Below are 14,055 nucleotides of genomic sequence, written 5' to 3'. Positions count from 1 at the left end.
TATTTAATCAAAACAATTCAAATGCTTCGATGCTTAAAACATAGATGATTTTTTAAAATGATGTTACAAAATTAATTCCAGAAAAAATACAAAAAGCACACGCACGCATGTACATCTGGACAAAAACACAGCCACCTAGCAGAAGTCACGCGCGATTTGCATATAAACAGCACCATTGTTATGCGTGTCACATACTCACGATTTGCTCCCGCGGTTGCTCTCTTAGATTTCCCCCTTTTTTCGGCATCGATTCGCCCCCCTCTGACAGAGCTGCGCCGTACGACCTCCCCACATTGAGTCACGCAGTGCGAACAGCCGGCCGGCCGGCCCTCTCGGAGCGCTGATGCACGTGCGTTTCTGGACCGGTCGGCTGCGCCTTTTTTTTTTTCGCAGCGACTCTGGTGCGATTATCAGAAGAATGCTTGGAGGGACTAATTAAAAACAGCGACTGCTGGGGCCTAACTGCCTCTGTTGAGCACGGAGAGGGGAGAAAAACGATTCCAAAACCCTCATCAGACCTCATTGTCCAGACTGCAGGAATTTATTCCATTTTTTTTTATGACCTTATGTATTAATTATTCAGCTGGGGGCCAATGCTGGTCAATTCAATAATTACAGCCTGGTAGTGCGAGAATGTCTTGTATGAGAAATCCAGGCACCAAATTCTCTTTTTTTTGTTTTTTGTTTTTAGATTCACATACTTTTGTCTGCTCAAACCAACCCACTCCCCTTAAAAATAGCACTCCTTTCACTCTCTCCAATCACCCTGACACCCTGTCTTGCAGAGCCAAACTTTTCTGCTGACAGGTGTTGGAATGGGGGGAAAAGGTGTTCGAACTGGGACATTTTTTTCCCCAGCGGTTGTGTATATACGGTGTATATTTTTGGTGGTGTTGAAATGAGAGAATGTGCCGTTAGACCTGAACTTCTGGTATTTCCTTCATCTTAAGCTCCTAATCATCGAAATGAAGTCAGTTATTAGAAGACTGGTAAGTAATCACAGATATAAGATTCCTATTGGAAAGTACCAGAAATAAAAAATACAAAGAAAAGTACTATTTGTCATTTTGGACATAAGCCCAGATGCAATCGATTTTGACCTTTTCACTTGGAGCTTGTTGGTTTGTTTGTTTAGTCACCAAACCGTTTAGAGGGTTCAGTAATCATCAAAATGAACTTGCCAAACTAAATTTGTTTAGAAGAAGGAAAAAAAAAAAAGATTTAATTGTGAGCTTAATTAGCAAAACGAAGGAGAAAAGAAAATACTGATTGAATACCATACTGCCATATGAAGGCAAAGGGCAGTAACTTCATCTTCGGTCAAAAATGAGTTCTTTACATTTTTGTGACATTAAAGACATCCTTTATGATGTGGATGAATATCATGTCTCTACTGTTTTGTTTTTGTTCTTTTTGAGGTGAAATGGGGGTTCGATTTACAGTAACTACAAAAAGGAGCCCCAGAGAAACAAGAGCAAAGCACCCTAACTTTAGTTACTGTATTCTGTTTCACAAAGCTCAAGTGCGGTTAGTTCTATAACGCATTCACAGTCTACAACAGAGCATTAGACCACAATCTGAATGGACCATCACATTCAAGGCAAGACACAATCATACTTCATTTGTTCAAAATTCCCTTGCAAGACCCAGTCATTAAACCGTGTCGACTTCTTGGCATTTCACACTCACAAAATACTTATTGCAAAATACTTTAACCTGCATTTGAAAATATGGGTCTCCCACATTAAGCCTCCCTCAAGACTTTGTTATATGGAAACGTATGTGCAAAGTGCACATTGGCGACGTATACAGTTCTGTGCGGTTCCAGCACATTCAACATTACAGGCGTGAAATTACCCCAGGCAGAGCGTCACGCTCCAGAGGTTATCGTTTCTATGGGATTATGATTAGGACCGGCATTAGCACAGCTTAAATCTCCCTATTCCTTTCGCTTAATTGAAAGTGGTAATCTCCAGAGTCAGTACCACACACGGAGACGGCAGTGACCGCAGTTTTTTTTTTTTTTTTTTTTCCCCCCACTCGCTATAGATCAGTTTGAATGCTGAACCGGGCTTGAGCATGTGACCAGAGGAACAAGCTTTCAAACTCCAGAGACAGATGCCGGTCACATTAGGGCTTCCATACTGGGACCCAGGGGGGGGGGGGGCTGCCAGTGATTTTGGGCCCCTGTGAAAAATCTCACATTGGGTCACACCCACCATTGAATGAAGTAATATATGATCTGACTGTATGTTATGTGTTACCAACGAGCCACCCCACCCCCCTCAATGGCGCTGGTTGTAGCGTGGGATGTGTGTGTGTGTGTGTGTGCGTGTGTGTATGGTGCGTTAAGTTCACAGCACCTCTGCATTAAACTGCTGAGGAATGAAATGAGCAATATGCTTATGAGCAATAGCCTTATTGAAAAACAGCAGAATAAAATGCCAACTCCCTTAAACGCTGATACAAGTAGACCCCTCTCAGTTTTTAAAACCTCATCTTGTATTAAAAATATCTGTGCATTAGGTAAGCTTATTTATGTTCAGTCAATAAATTCAGTATAAAACGTTAATGGGATATTCAATAGCATTCCACCTTCCACCACGAACAGGGGAGTGTTAAAAGGAGAAGCAAAATTAGCAGCGCCCACATGAGCAGCCATTGGGGGGCGCTCCTGAGTACCCAAACACACTGATTTGGGCCTAAATCATTTAAAACATCATTTAATGAATGTTGACAAGTACCGTGGTGTATCGTTTGCATTCTTAAACAAATATATATATATGTATCCTTAATCAGAAAGTTGACACTAAAATGCATAGAAAAGTATATGTAAGATGGGCTCCCTCTTCCTTTGCATAGTCATGAGCATGATGCTCAATTTAACCCACAGAGGCTATTTACCAAAACACTTAGAGTAGGCTACTTAAGCTACATGTTAGTTCTCAGTGCCCGTGCATAAACTCATCATGCCTCGCTCCCATATATGTGACAGTCTGGCTCCACTCTTGCTTAAAACAGCACCGCGATGAAACCATAACACATCATTAAAGGTGTAGAAATATGCTCCACCGCTCCAATCTGCTGGGCTGTGATATTAATCTTTCACCACAATGGGACTTGCGTTTTATTCAGTGGAACGAGGGGGCCTCTCTGTCGTCAAGACAACACTTACTATACGGCACCCGTCAGCCTCTTCGGCGGTGATTGATGCCGAATCATAATTCCGTATGAATAAGAGATGATTTTTCCGTACGCTGTGAATGTTCGTTTCGACGGGTCCCGTAGGGAGCTCAGGAGAAGCTGGCGAGCCTTTGCAGGACTCACCAGTACCGTGAGACAAGGTTTCGGAAGTGTGGCAAACGAGCCTGCCCATGGGGGGGGGGGCTTTCCGAGGGGCCCTCCAGCACAGAGACACAGGGAGACGATGTTCTTCAAAACAAGTCCACATTTATTCATGAGGTTGGGAAGATGTTACAGCCGAGGAGCACATGTCAAACACTGTCACGACAGAGAGGCTCTCCCTTGTGTGGGTGGGTATGGCAGATTTAACCTGTGCGCACTGATCACCTCACTACGCACAGGTGCAGCCAACCCCTGTTCCCGGGTCCAATTAGCCTGGCCAATTATCCAATTAGCCAGGTCAAATTAGCCTGACCCAGGGCAGGTGCGGCTGCTTAAACCAGCCATCCCCACACCGCAGGAAGGTCTGGCGGTATCATGGGCGTGGCCCTGCTGTGATGTAGTCCTGAAGCCCCGCCCATCTGAGTAACTGCTATCTGGCACTGAAGCCCACACACAGCCACCGTGAGAAAACCAAGGACATCAAGCCGTCTGAATCTTTTAAACCGAGGAAAGAAAGCGACGAATCAAATCACGGGATGTAAATTACGGTTTTACTCTTGATAATTACACTTTTTATGCATGAGTTTAAAAATTGCATTTTTAAAAAAATTCATCTCCTACATCAATAAGCATTCAGCCAACGGCAACTTTCCCTGTTGAAAAAAAGGGGACACAGAAATATGTACCTATTAAGTCAAATTAAACTAAAAATCACATTAACAAATTGAGTACATTTATAATGTTACGGGTTTACTTTTTAACTATTTTTTCCACTTCAATTCCGAATTCAAGCGCAACTACGGACCTATACGACTGCTGCAACATCACATTAAATTTTTCACCACATTATAAATGTCACCCCTCAAATAACATCCTCTCTAGGTTTGGTTTGTGTGTACCATTTTGCAGGTAGGACCTTTCAGGTCTTTACTGTAAAGGAAGAGAACCAAAAATGGTTTTGTAAGTTTTCGTATTTCATTTTAATGTGGGATTATGAGTAAACAAGGTTTAGGTTTGATGAAACTGCATACGTATTCATATGTTATATGGGGCATGCCACAACAGCATGTCTGATTTTTCATTTTCATGCATGATTTAATGTTTCCTTCTCAAAGACACGGAAAATGTCTTGAACATCATAATAGAAATATTACACATTATGTCTGTAGGTGGCCATTTTGTGCTTAGACTCTGATACGTAACAGTATTACTACCTTAATTTATTTAGATTTTTTAGCATTTAGCAGATGCTTTTATCCAGATTGACTTGCACAGCTTATATTATTTATGTATAACTCTTCTATACAAGCCCGTCCAGCATTTACCTGAGAAAATTTGGTCAAGTACCGTGGGTCAATGGCAGAATGGCAGTGAGACATCTCTACATATGCAACTTTTTCAGGTTGTAAAACACTTTTTTTGAAATGCAGCGAATACATTTTCCATGCCTCACTTATTTTTCATTACCATGAACAATCTTAAACAAATCAAAAAAAAAAAAAAGATTGAAAAACAGCCACATGGAAATAACTCTCTCAGACCCAACTTCAACTGCATACTGATCTAGGATTATTTTTTGTTTGAGCGTGCAGGTCAATGATAGAACTGACTGGTTGGCAATGGTGCTTTTATAAGAGTAACAGCGCCCTCTACTGGCCTCTACCTGAAACTTTGTTTGGTAAACACAGATCAGGAAAGATTTGTTTCTTAAAGCACAATTCATCCCTAATAAAACAACCCAATCTGTTAACTGAAGGAAAAGTTAAAGAGAATATGTTCTGCGGTACACATTGACCATGTGCTGTCAAAAATAAGACTTTCATCAATTAAACTCAGATAGTAGCTGACACATCTCAACTCCGGTTATTAGCTTTAGCGTTGTTTGGAGCGGTTAGCACGTACAGACATTACTACCAGTGCAAGACAACAAAAAAGTATTCATGCAGAGTGAATCAGAACTAACCAGCTCACTCATTAAAACATTCCCACTGGTTTATTGCAAAGAGCATTTAAAACCTGCACTTGTTCGGTTTGTCCTGTCAAGGCACTGTTCTACAGCATTAGTAGGCCCCAGAGCCTGCCATGGGATTCAGACTGTGGCAGTACTCACTGTGGTCAGAAGCCCCACAGAGTGAGGTACATTTGGTTTCAGTCACAGATCGTATAATCCAGTGTTGCCCAGGGATGGGAAGGTTTCAGTCAGTCTGGCAGACGTAACCTTGTTGTGCACCAGCGACACCTGCTGGTCAGTTGGGTACCTGCAATGGTGCCGGTTAAATTGCACGCCAAGTGTTTTCCTCTGCCTCAAGTCTACGTGAGTCTGACTTCCAAACCGCGGAGCGATGAGAAACGATGGCTGACATTCCCACACTTCGTAAGAGAGCGAGAGCCAGCCTGCGCTCTCCAAAATCAATATCTGAGGTTTGGGCACAAGTGAGCCCTGCTGCCATCACACGGTTGGACATTTCGAAACCGAGGAGGGGGGGGGGGACGCAATAAAAGAAGGGGTGGGCAAGGAGGGCCGTATCTGTTTCTGGGTTTCAGCTTCTGCTCTTATGCGATTGGCCCAAAAATTTAGCGATGGATACTTTAAGCTGCATTTCCTGATAAGCGCATGGATGACAATGGAAGACTCTTCCCGTGTCCCAGCATGAAACAGCCTCATTGTGGTCTAATCGGTGGCTAAAACAGCATTCGGCTAATTGGCTCGTTCGGGCCGGTGTACTTGCTGACCTGCACACACGCTGGGCCCTGCCTGAATGGAGCTGCCCACGCTCCACGCTGAGGGACAGACTGGCTGGTGTGCGATACATTCATCAAACTGAAACTCGCACACGCCTTCCACAAATAACTGCAACCCTAGGAGAAAGCTGGACAAGGCTGCTGCTTCCATTAGTCTCGGCCCAAGGCCCTTTTCTCCACACTGAAAAATGCTGAAAATAATGCACATTTCCGGGATCCAGTTAAATGGAACAGCGGTGGTGGCATAAATTGAGAAAGGCAACTCAAGAAAGACTGATGGGAATCACAGACTGGCCCCTTCAGTGACACATAATGGTGAATGAACCTTTCACGGTTACATTTTATAGTTTATTAGAAGTTTAAAAAAAAAATTTTTTTTTTAAAAATTAATCAAAAATATCTATTGTGTGGAAAAAATACTAAAAGATCCCATAGATGTCACAGGCGTTTAGCAGACGCTCTTATCCAGAGTGAACACAACTATGAATTTTAATCATGGCATCACCTGGCAAAAACTGAGGTAATATTTATTTTTTGCGAAGTTTTCTTTAACATTTCCTTCATTTTGTCTGCCTCCAATGAATCTCAGCTTAACCTTTAACTCCCGAATTAACGCTCAGCCTTTTCACATGTAATTAAGGACTCCTGAAAACAGAGGAAAGGTGGCGGAGCGGGATTTTTACCACAGACCATTTACAAAGAGAAGCCTTTGACCTCCACTGAGTTTCAGCCTCGTTTAGAGGCTTTTGCACTCTTTGTGATTATCTTGGAGGAATTCATTAAATCAAGCTTCAGGTTAATTTTCACATAGAGGGGTTCATGGCTTCTGTAATACCATCTGGATAAAAAGGACAGAGAGAACCTTACTGGCTCAACAACATCAAATCCAAAAATATTCCCGCTTTGCTAGGAGTGCCCCATTAGGTCACTGTCTAAGCACGGTCCTATTGTTTTCACCTGCAGGGCACAGAATTTCATAGAGCTGGTGAGACTGCAGTCTGTGTGGTTGTCATGACTCTCCTCTGTCACACGAGGCCGCTATTGGCAAGAAGCATCAATGTTGGCATTAGATTTTTTTGTTACGATGGATTTTAGTCTAAATCCCCAGAATAATATTGCTGGGAATCTGACAAAACACACTGTCATTTTGGACAAATGGAAATTGAAATTGAGCAGGAAATGTAAAGACCTTGGTCTGTCCATGTTTATACTGTATATATGCAAAGTTCAGTGCTAACGTAGTGGTTGGCTACTAGCCACAGTAAGTAGGTGAAAATTGTGTGTGTTTGTGACAGAGTGTGTGTGTGTGTGTGTAAGAGTGTGAGTGAGAGTGGGTGTGAGTGTGAGTAAGAGAGTGTGTGCGTGTGTGTGCATTTGTGTGCACATGACTGCGAGAGAGAGTGTGAGAGAGACTGTGTGAGCGAGAGTGTATGCGCGTGCATGTGAGTGCGAGAGAGAGAGAGAGGGAGAGACTGTATCCATCATATCCATCTGCAGTTATTAACCAGGATTTTAGAGGTATGTGTCATAATAAAAGTCTACCATCTGCTCAGGTAGAGGGCTGGCAGAACACAGCATGCTTACAATGGGGATCAGCAGACGCAAACAGGGAAATAAAAACAAAAAACCTGTAGAACACTGATCAGGGTTAAGGCTGGAACCGTAGGGATTTGGGGCTTGCAGGGAGTGCGCCATACGTACCCGTCTCCGTTTCTGTCCAATCAATGAAGCAATCTGCAGACGCAGGCCGGTGACATCACGAACCACAGATGTCTCCACAGTGGAGATCGCACATGAACGTGCCTACAAACAGTCAATTGGATATTATAATTGCTAATTGGATAAGAATTAGACCTATTCAGACCCACGTTAGGCATCAAGTTTAAAGGGGAAGAGCTGCATCTGAATCCATAGGGGGGCGGGGTGGGGTGGAATTCTGACAAATTGTAGACTAGTTTGGTACAAGTATAAATCCATTCATCCAGCCATTATCTATACCTACTTATCCTGAGCAGGGTCGCGGGGGGGTGCTGGAGCCTATCCCAGTGTGCATTGGACAAGAGGCAGGAATATTCAGGCCACCAATCTATCACAGGGCACACACCATTCACTCACACACTCATACCTATGGGCAATTTAGAGTCTCCAAAGGAAGCCCACGCGGACACGGGGGAGAACACGCAAACTCCACACAGAAAGATTCAAACCAATGACCTTCTTGCTGTGAGGTGACAGTGCTACCCACTGCACCACCGTGCCCGTATAAATCAATAAATGCAATTTTACAAAAAACGCACAATAAATCGCTGCTGTCGCACATGCTTTAAAAGCTCCGAAAAGCATCAATGTTAATGAATATCTGCACACAGGACATTATCTGTCCGTTTTAAAAAATTATATTTAGCTGGATATATATGATGGGCTTATGAATGAATGAATGAATGAATGAATGAATCCCAGGGCAGTGAGGGTGGAAGTTCACACTTAGAGACTTACTGAAAAATCAGAGCCAATCAGAGGACAGTATGCGTAACTCCATGTGCGCAGTCAGACCAGCGAAAGGCATACTACCCCGAGGCAGTGTGTCCGATTCTCTCAGCTGGTTTGGTTGTTAGCCGGGAAACGCCACCACATCACCCAGAGGAAAAGCAGGCTTTAATACTTAATGCAGTGCAAGGCTTCCTGAATCATTGATTAAACTATCCATCAGCCCAGGGCCCCAGGGCCCACAGGCCCAACAGGGTCCCCTCCCATGTGATGTCAGCAGCAGATCAATTACTGGCCATCACTGCGACAGCCATAGTTCAGCGTGGTTTAAGGGGCGTGGTTTAAGACTAGAAGGGGCGTGGCTTAAGACTAGAGGGTGCGGCACTTAAGGCAGCCCCAGCTTAGAACCAAGCTCCTCCCCAGCCCTGTCACACATACAGTTGGGGTTTTATTACAGTGCCCTCCTGCTGTTGGATTTGAGCCACTTTCAGTGCCGATTAGTCAGCGAGAGATTATGTTCATGTCCGGTGACTGAACGCTGCCAGTAAAATGGCCTGAGCGAGGTCACAGATCCACACACCCACACATCTGAGCACACGCCCACCTGCTGTGAGGATGACTGTGAATTAAACCATCACAAAGATGTATAAACTGCCCCACCCATCCTCAAAAAAAACCCAAAGCAGTCCAAGTTGTGTCTGGGGGCCCATAAATGACCACCCTCGTTCCCCATGAATAAAACTGGCCCTGCACAGAAATCACACGTGTTCTAAGGACGCTGTTCTGCCTCCCTGTTATGTCCAGGACAGGAGTTTAAATATATTAGCCGACACTCAGTCCTACGCGGACTTCAGACTTAACACGCAGGATTCGGCTGAACCTTGCGCTCTGCGTCACACGTTTTGCTCTCAGAAAGTACTCATAGTTTCCTGGTGATCCCTCAGAGTCATCTGTCCTGGAATAGCACCCCGTGTCTAGTCAGAGGTGAAGCTACATTCAGGCCCGTAAAACCTGTAAAAAAACATAACATGGCTTTTCTGTGCACACCAGCCACACTCCAGCACTGCAACCAAAAGTCCTCCAGGTCCCAGAACATGCCCTGACTGGCTGGGATAGCCATTTACTTTAGTGGAATATTTTAAATGGCTCAATTGTCTTATTGGGTACTTCAGAGTACTGCTTTTTTTTTTTTTTTTAACTCTTTTTGTAGTCTGTAATGTTGCTGTTATTTAAAACACCAACAATATTACAACTGCACAAACAGCTATTAATAATAATAATAATAATAATAATAATAATAAAATAATAATAATATTATAGGAGGACATGGAGAAGAATGAAATGCCCAAGGGTTAAAAATACATGCAAAGCCAGTTTTAATTTTAACAAAAAACAATATTAAAAAAATAAATATTCTTGTACCTTTGAACATTTGACTTGAGCAATAAAAATATTCTAGTACTGAAATAATTATTCATGATTGTATTATGTTTTAGCTTAGTGTTGACTGTGCCGCAACAAAAATATAGTTCTAGAAATCTATGGTTGAAAATCTAGGTTGAACACAATACAGCAAATGCCCTCTGCTGGACAATGTCAGAAGTACATTATGTAATGATATAGCTCTAGATCCAACATGTACGCAACAATTTCCATGGCAACAGCAGACTTCCCATTATAGATGCATATGTGTATAAGTGCATGCATGTGCATGAGTGTGTGCATGTGCGTGCATCTCTGTGTTTCTGTGCATCCAGGTCTGTGTGTCTGCGTATACTTGTGCGTATGTGTACAGGTGCTTACCCTGTATAGTTTGTTAGGCTGACAGGTGGAGATTGAGCGATTTAGTTTAGCAGGGTAGCTCTAGCATACAGCTACAGTGTAAACACCTGCAATATAACACAGCGAGTATCGTTTCTATGGATTCTTCCTCCTTTCGCTCATGAAAGCTTGGGGGGATGATTTAAAAAAAAAAAAAAAAAAAAAAAAAAACAGTTTTACTCCAAGTACAACTAGTATTCAACCACATTTCCAATCTCAACAGACACCCTATATAAACAATCTGTGCATTCATTTTCTAATCCTCCGCAGGTATTAAATTCACAGTATGTTCATTGATTCCATTTATTATTGCATCCCCTCCCTAGTGAACCAGAGGACCTCTAGTGCCTGAGATAAAATGTAGATTTTATTGTTGCCCTAACAACAGTCCTGTCAACTAAATTGATGTAGAACCGAATTTGGCATTTTTCCCCCACCTTTTGTCCTACGCCAAAACAGCAATTCAAGTTTGACTGACAGAATGAACAAGTTTATAAGTGAACCATTTGATAAATTTCAAAGCAAATTATTCTCTTCAGTGAATGCTGAAAGTTGTCAGCCATGCAATTGGGAATTTTTGCAAATTTGCAACTAAGTGAGAACAATTTACTGTCCTATTTCTCTTCTATACAAACAGTAACATATACTCATGTGAGACACACCTTTGGGGAAATTAAGGAAAAACTTTTATTATTGTGTGCGCATTTTTAAACACTTGATCTGGTTGGTCCAGTGTTGGTATTGATTGATATTACATTACAGGCATTTAGCAGACGCACTTATCTAGAGCGACTTGCACAACTTTTACATAGCAGTTACATTGCATCCATTTATACAGTTGGATATATACTGAAGCAATGCAGGTTACCTTTCTCAAGGCAGTGCCCCACCTGGGAATCAAACCTGTGACCTCTGGGTTACAGCGCCAGTTCCTTACACATTATACTACACTGCCGCCCGGTGGGTGTTAACTAGAAGTTCTGCCAATCTGCTAATCATCCTCATTCATAAAAAAAAAAAAAAAAAACCACAAACACTCAGACTACCACGCAGTAGGTTGTCTGATAAATTGTCAAAGTATCTTTACATACACATACGCACACGCACACACACACACACAGACTTGAAGAATATAACCATTTCCCTTTATGGGAGGAACTCCATCCTTTTCTGCAATTTGAGCCAGCTGGGAAGAACACCTGATACGTTGGCTAAGGCCGCTGTGACTCCTGGTCACAGGTGACTAATGGTGTCAACTGTGCTCTGAGCTGCGACTCCAGGCTGTTCCTGGACTTGCACTGAGAGCGTTTTCCCGACTGAGCCACTCCGGAGCCAAAATGTCCTCTCTCTCAGAACAGTGAAGGGCCATCCAAACTGGCATTTAGCAGACACTCTTATCCAGAGCCACTCGCACAGCTTACATTCTTCCGCGCGCGATCCGTTCGTGCTGCTGGATGTCTGCTCGAGCAGTTCAGGCTAAGCGCTTGCGCTCAAGGGCACAGCAGCAGTGCCCCACCTGGGAATTTCACAATCGTGAAAACTATAAGCCCTGCGCCCTCAGCGCTACGAAATGCTACGCTACGCTACGCCGCCACCCACACCTGCTGGTCTAACCAGCCCGATAAGGTGCAAGAGCACAAGCATGCCATTAGAACGTTCGTAACCAAGCATTCTAACGCTGATGTAACAATCACGGCTGGTGATGGTGAGCGAGGGAGTTCTAGAACACCGACTTTAGGACTTTGGAAAAGCATTCCTAATAAAAAAATTTTTTTAAAAATTTTAAACCTACTTGTCAAAAAGGACCAGAAAATGCACAGCCTTTCCCCTTGATTCTGTACCAAAGAATCAGTACAATATTATTCCAGAGAGAGTAAACTTCATATGAAGGTTCACTAATGATAAATCGATAATTAATCATCTTTAAATGCCCATTGCACCATTAATGATATTGTGGATACCTTTTTACACAATCTAGATTTATATTTCATTTCTATTAATGCCCCTATGAAGTAAAATGTACTGTAACAGGGTTTTAAAAGGACTTTCACGTTGTCAGCACGACACCCAGGTCTATGACACCGGTCATTTTATGAGGCTGCAACACGTTGGATCTTTAATGAGAAATCCTCTGGATAGATGGTAGCTTCCAAAGACAACACACAACAAAAAGCACAAAGTGATGACAGAACACAGGATGACTTAACCTAAACAAACGAAGTGCAGTCAGCAAAATTACTAGTGTTAAGTAAACTCTAGCAGTGTTAAATCAATACTAACAGATGCCAATAGGGACACTACATAATTTATTGGTGTTGCATGTACTCAGTCGATGTTATACTGACAATACGGCTGCGGGCAGAGTATACCACCACATACCCGGCTCTTGTCGAACGGCTAAAACTAAGCAAGTGAGGGCTTGGTTAGTACTTGGATGGGAGACCAAGTTTTCTCAGGAAAAATAAGGTGGTGGTGCTGCAAGTGTAGTTGGTGAGACAAGAGGAGTCAACCTTCCCTCTGGTCAAATAAACCCCAATGCCCCAGTGCAGTGATGGGGACATGGTGTTATCTTCATATTATCTGGATGGGTATATACAAAGCAATATTTTTCACCGATACTATATAATTTTAAGAGGGTCAGAACTTGCTCAGAATGAAAGCCTAAGATACATTAGCTATATATGAAGCTAAATTGACCTTTAATATATATTGTATCAGAGCAGTTTTACCTTGCTATACAGTGTCTGGAAATTACACCAATTATACAAATGGGGGGAAAAAAATCTGTAAAATATTAGAAAATTGTGAAGTGTAGATATGTAAAATGAGGCAAGCGTGTCTTCTAGGCTGATATGATCTACTGGCTGAACCCAATTCCTTTATCATTCAATCTTGTCGTTAGTGTATTTTTTCCCTTTATATTTATCCAGGGAAACTAGAGTGGTGCATATACAAATACACAAACTGTAAAACAGTATAACAGTATTTCACAGTATTTTTTCAACCAAGTTCCATGTTGTAGGGAAAGAAAGGCAACAAAATTCAATTGTGGAAGAGCCATGACATTCATCACAAAGTCCACCTGAAGTTTTAAATAATAAACTGGTTGCTCAGCAGATCATAAATACTGCTATGAGAACAGCTAGGCAGGCACGATGGAATTAAAGATGTGATTTAAGGGAGTTTAAATGCGTCTATACTGTAAGATGGTCTGCCACCTCTGATGGTTGTAGGTAGTTCATTCCACCACAGGAAGTCAAGAACCTGGAAGAGCCGTCGACCAGCCTGCAAATCTCTGTACTGGTGGAACTACTGGGCAGTCTTTGGGTTGCAGAGAACAGAGGTCTGTCAGGGGTGTGGTGTTTGTTATTTAACTGTGTATCGGGGAAGCAGTGTCTGGTCATACCTGGTAGGAGATCCATGATTGGCCATGAAACCTGTATCTAGACGAGCTCGAGTTATTAATAACAAAAAAAGTAGTGAATGGTAAACCAAAATTAACCAGTACAACACTTTTCATTGCCTATTTCGAAACACCAATTTTATTTTTTCAGAAACGTCAGATGACAGAAGTTTGCCTGAACGCATCTCCATTTTTACAGTATTAAAAATAATTAAACTTTGCACACTTCGATGCGAATGAAACGTGAGAAGGGGTAG

Source organism: Anguilla rostrata, chromosome 13, assembly GCF_018555375.3.
Source record: "Anguilla rostrata isolate EN2019 chromosome 13, ASM1855537v3, whole genome shotgun sequence".
In the NCBI taxonomy this organism is placed as follows: domain Eukaryota; kingdom Metazoa; phylum Chordata; class Actinopteri; order Anguilliformes; family Anguillidae; genus Anguilla; species Anguilla rostrata.
This window is presented reverse-complemented; position numbering follows the sequence as displayed.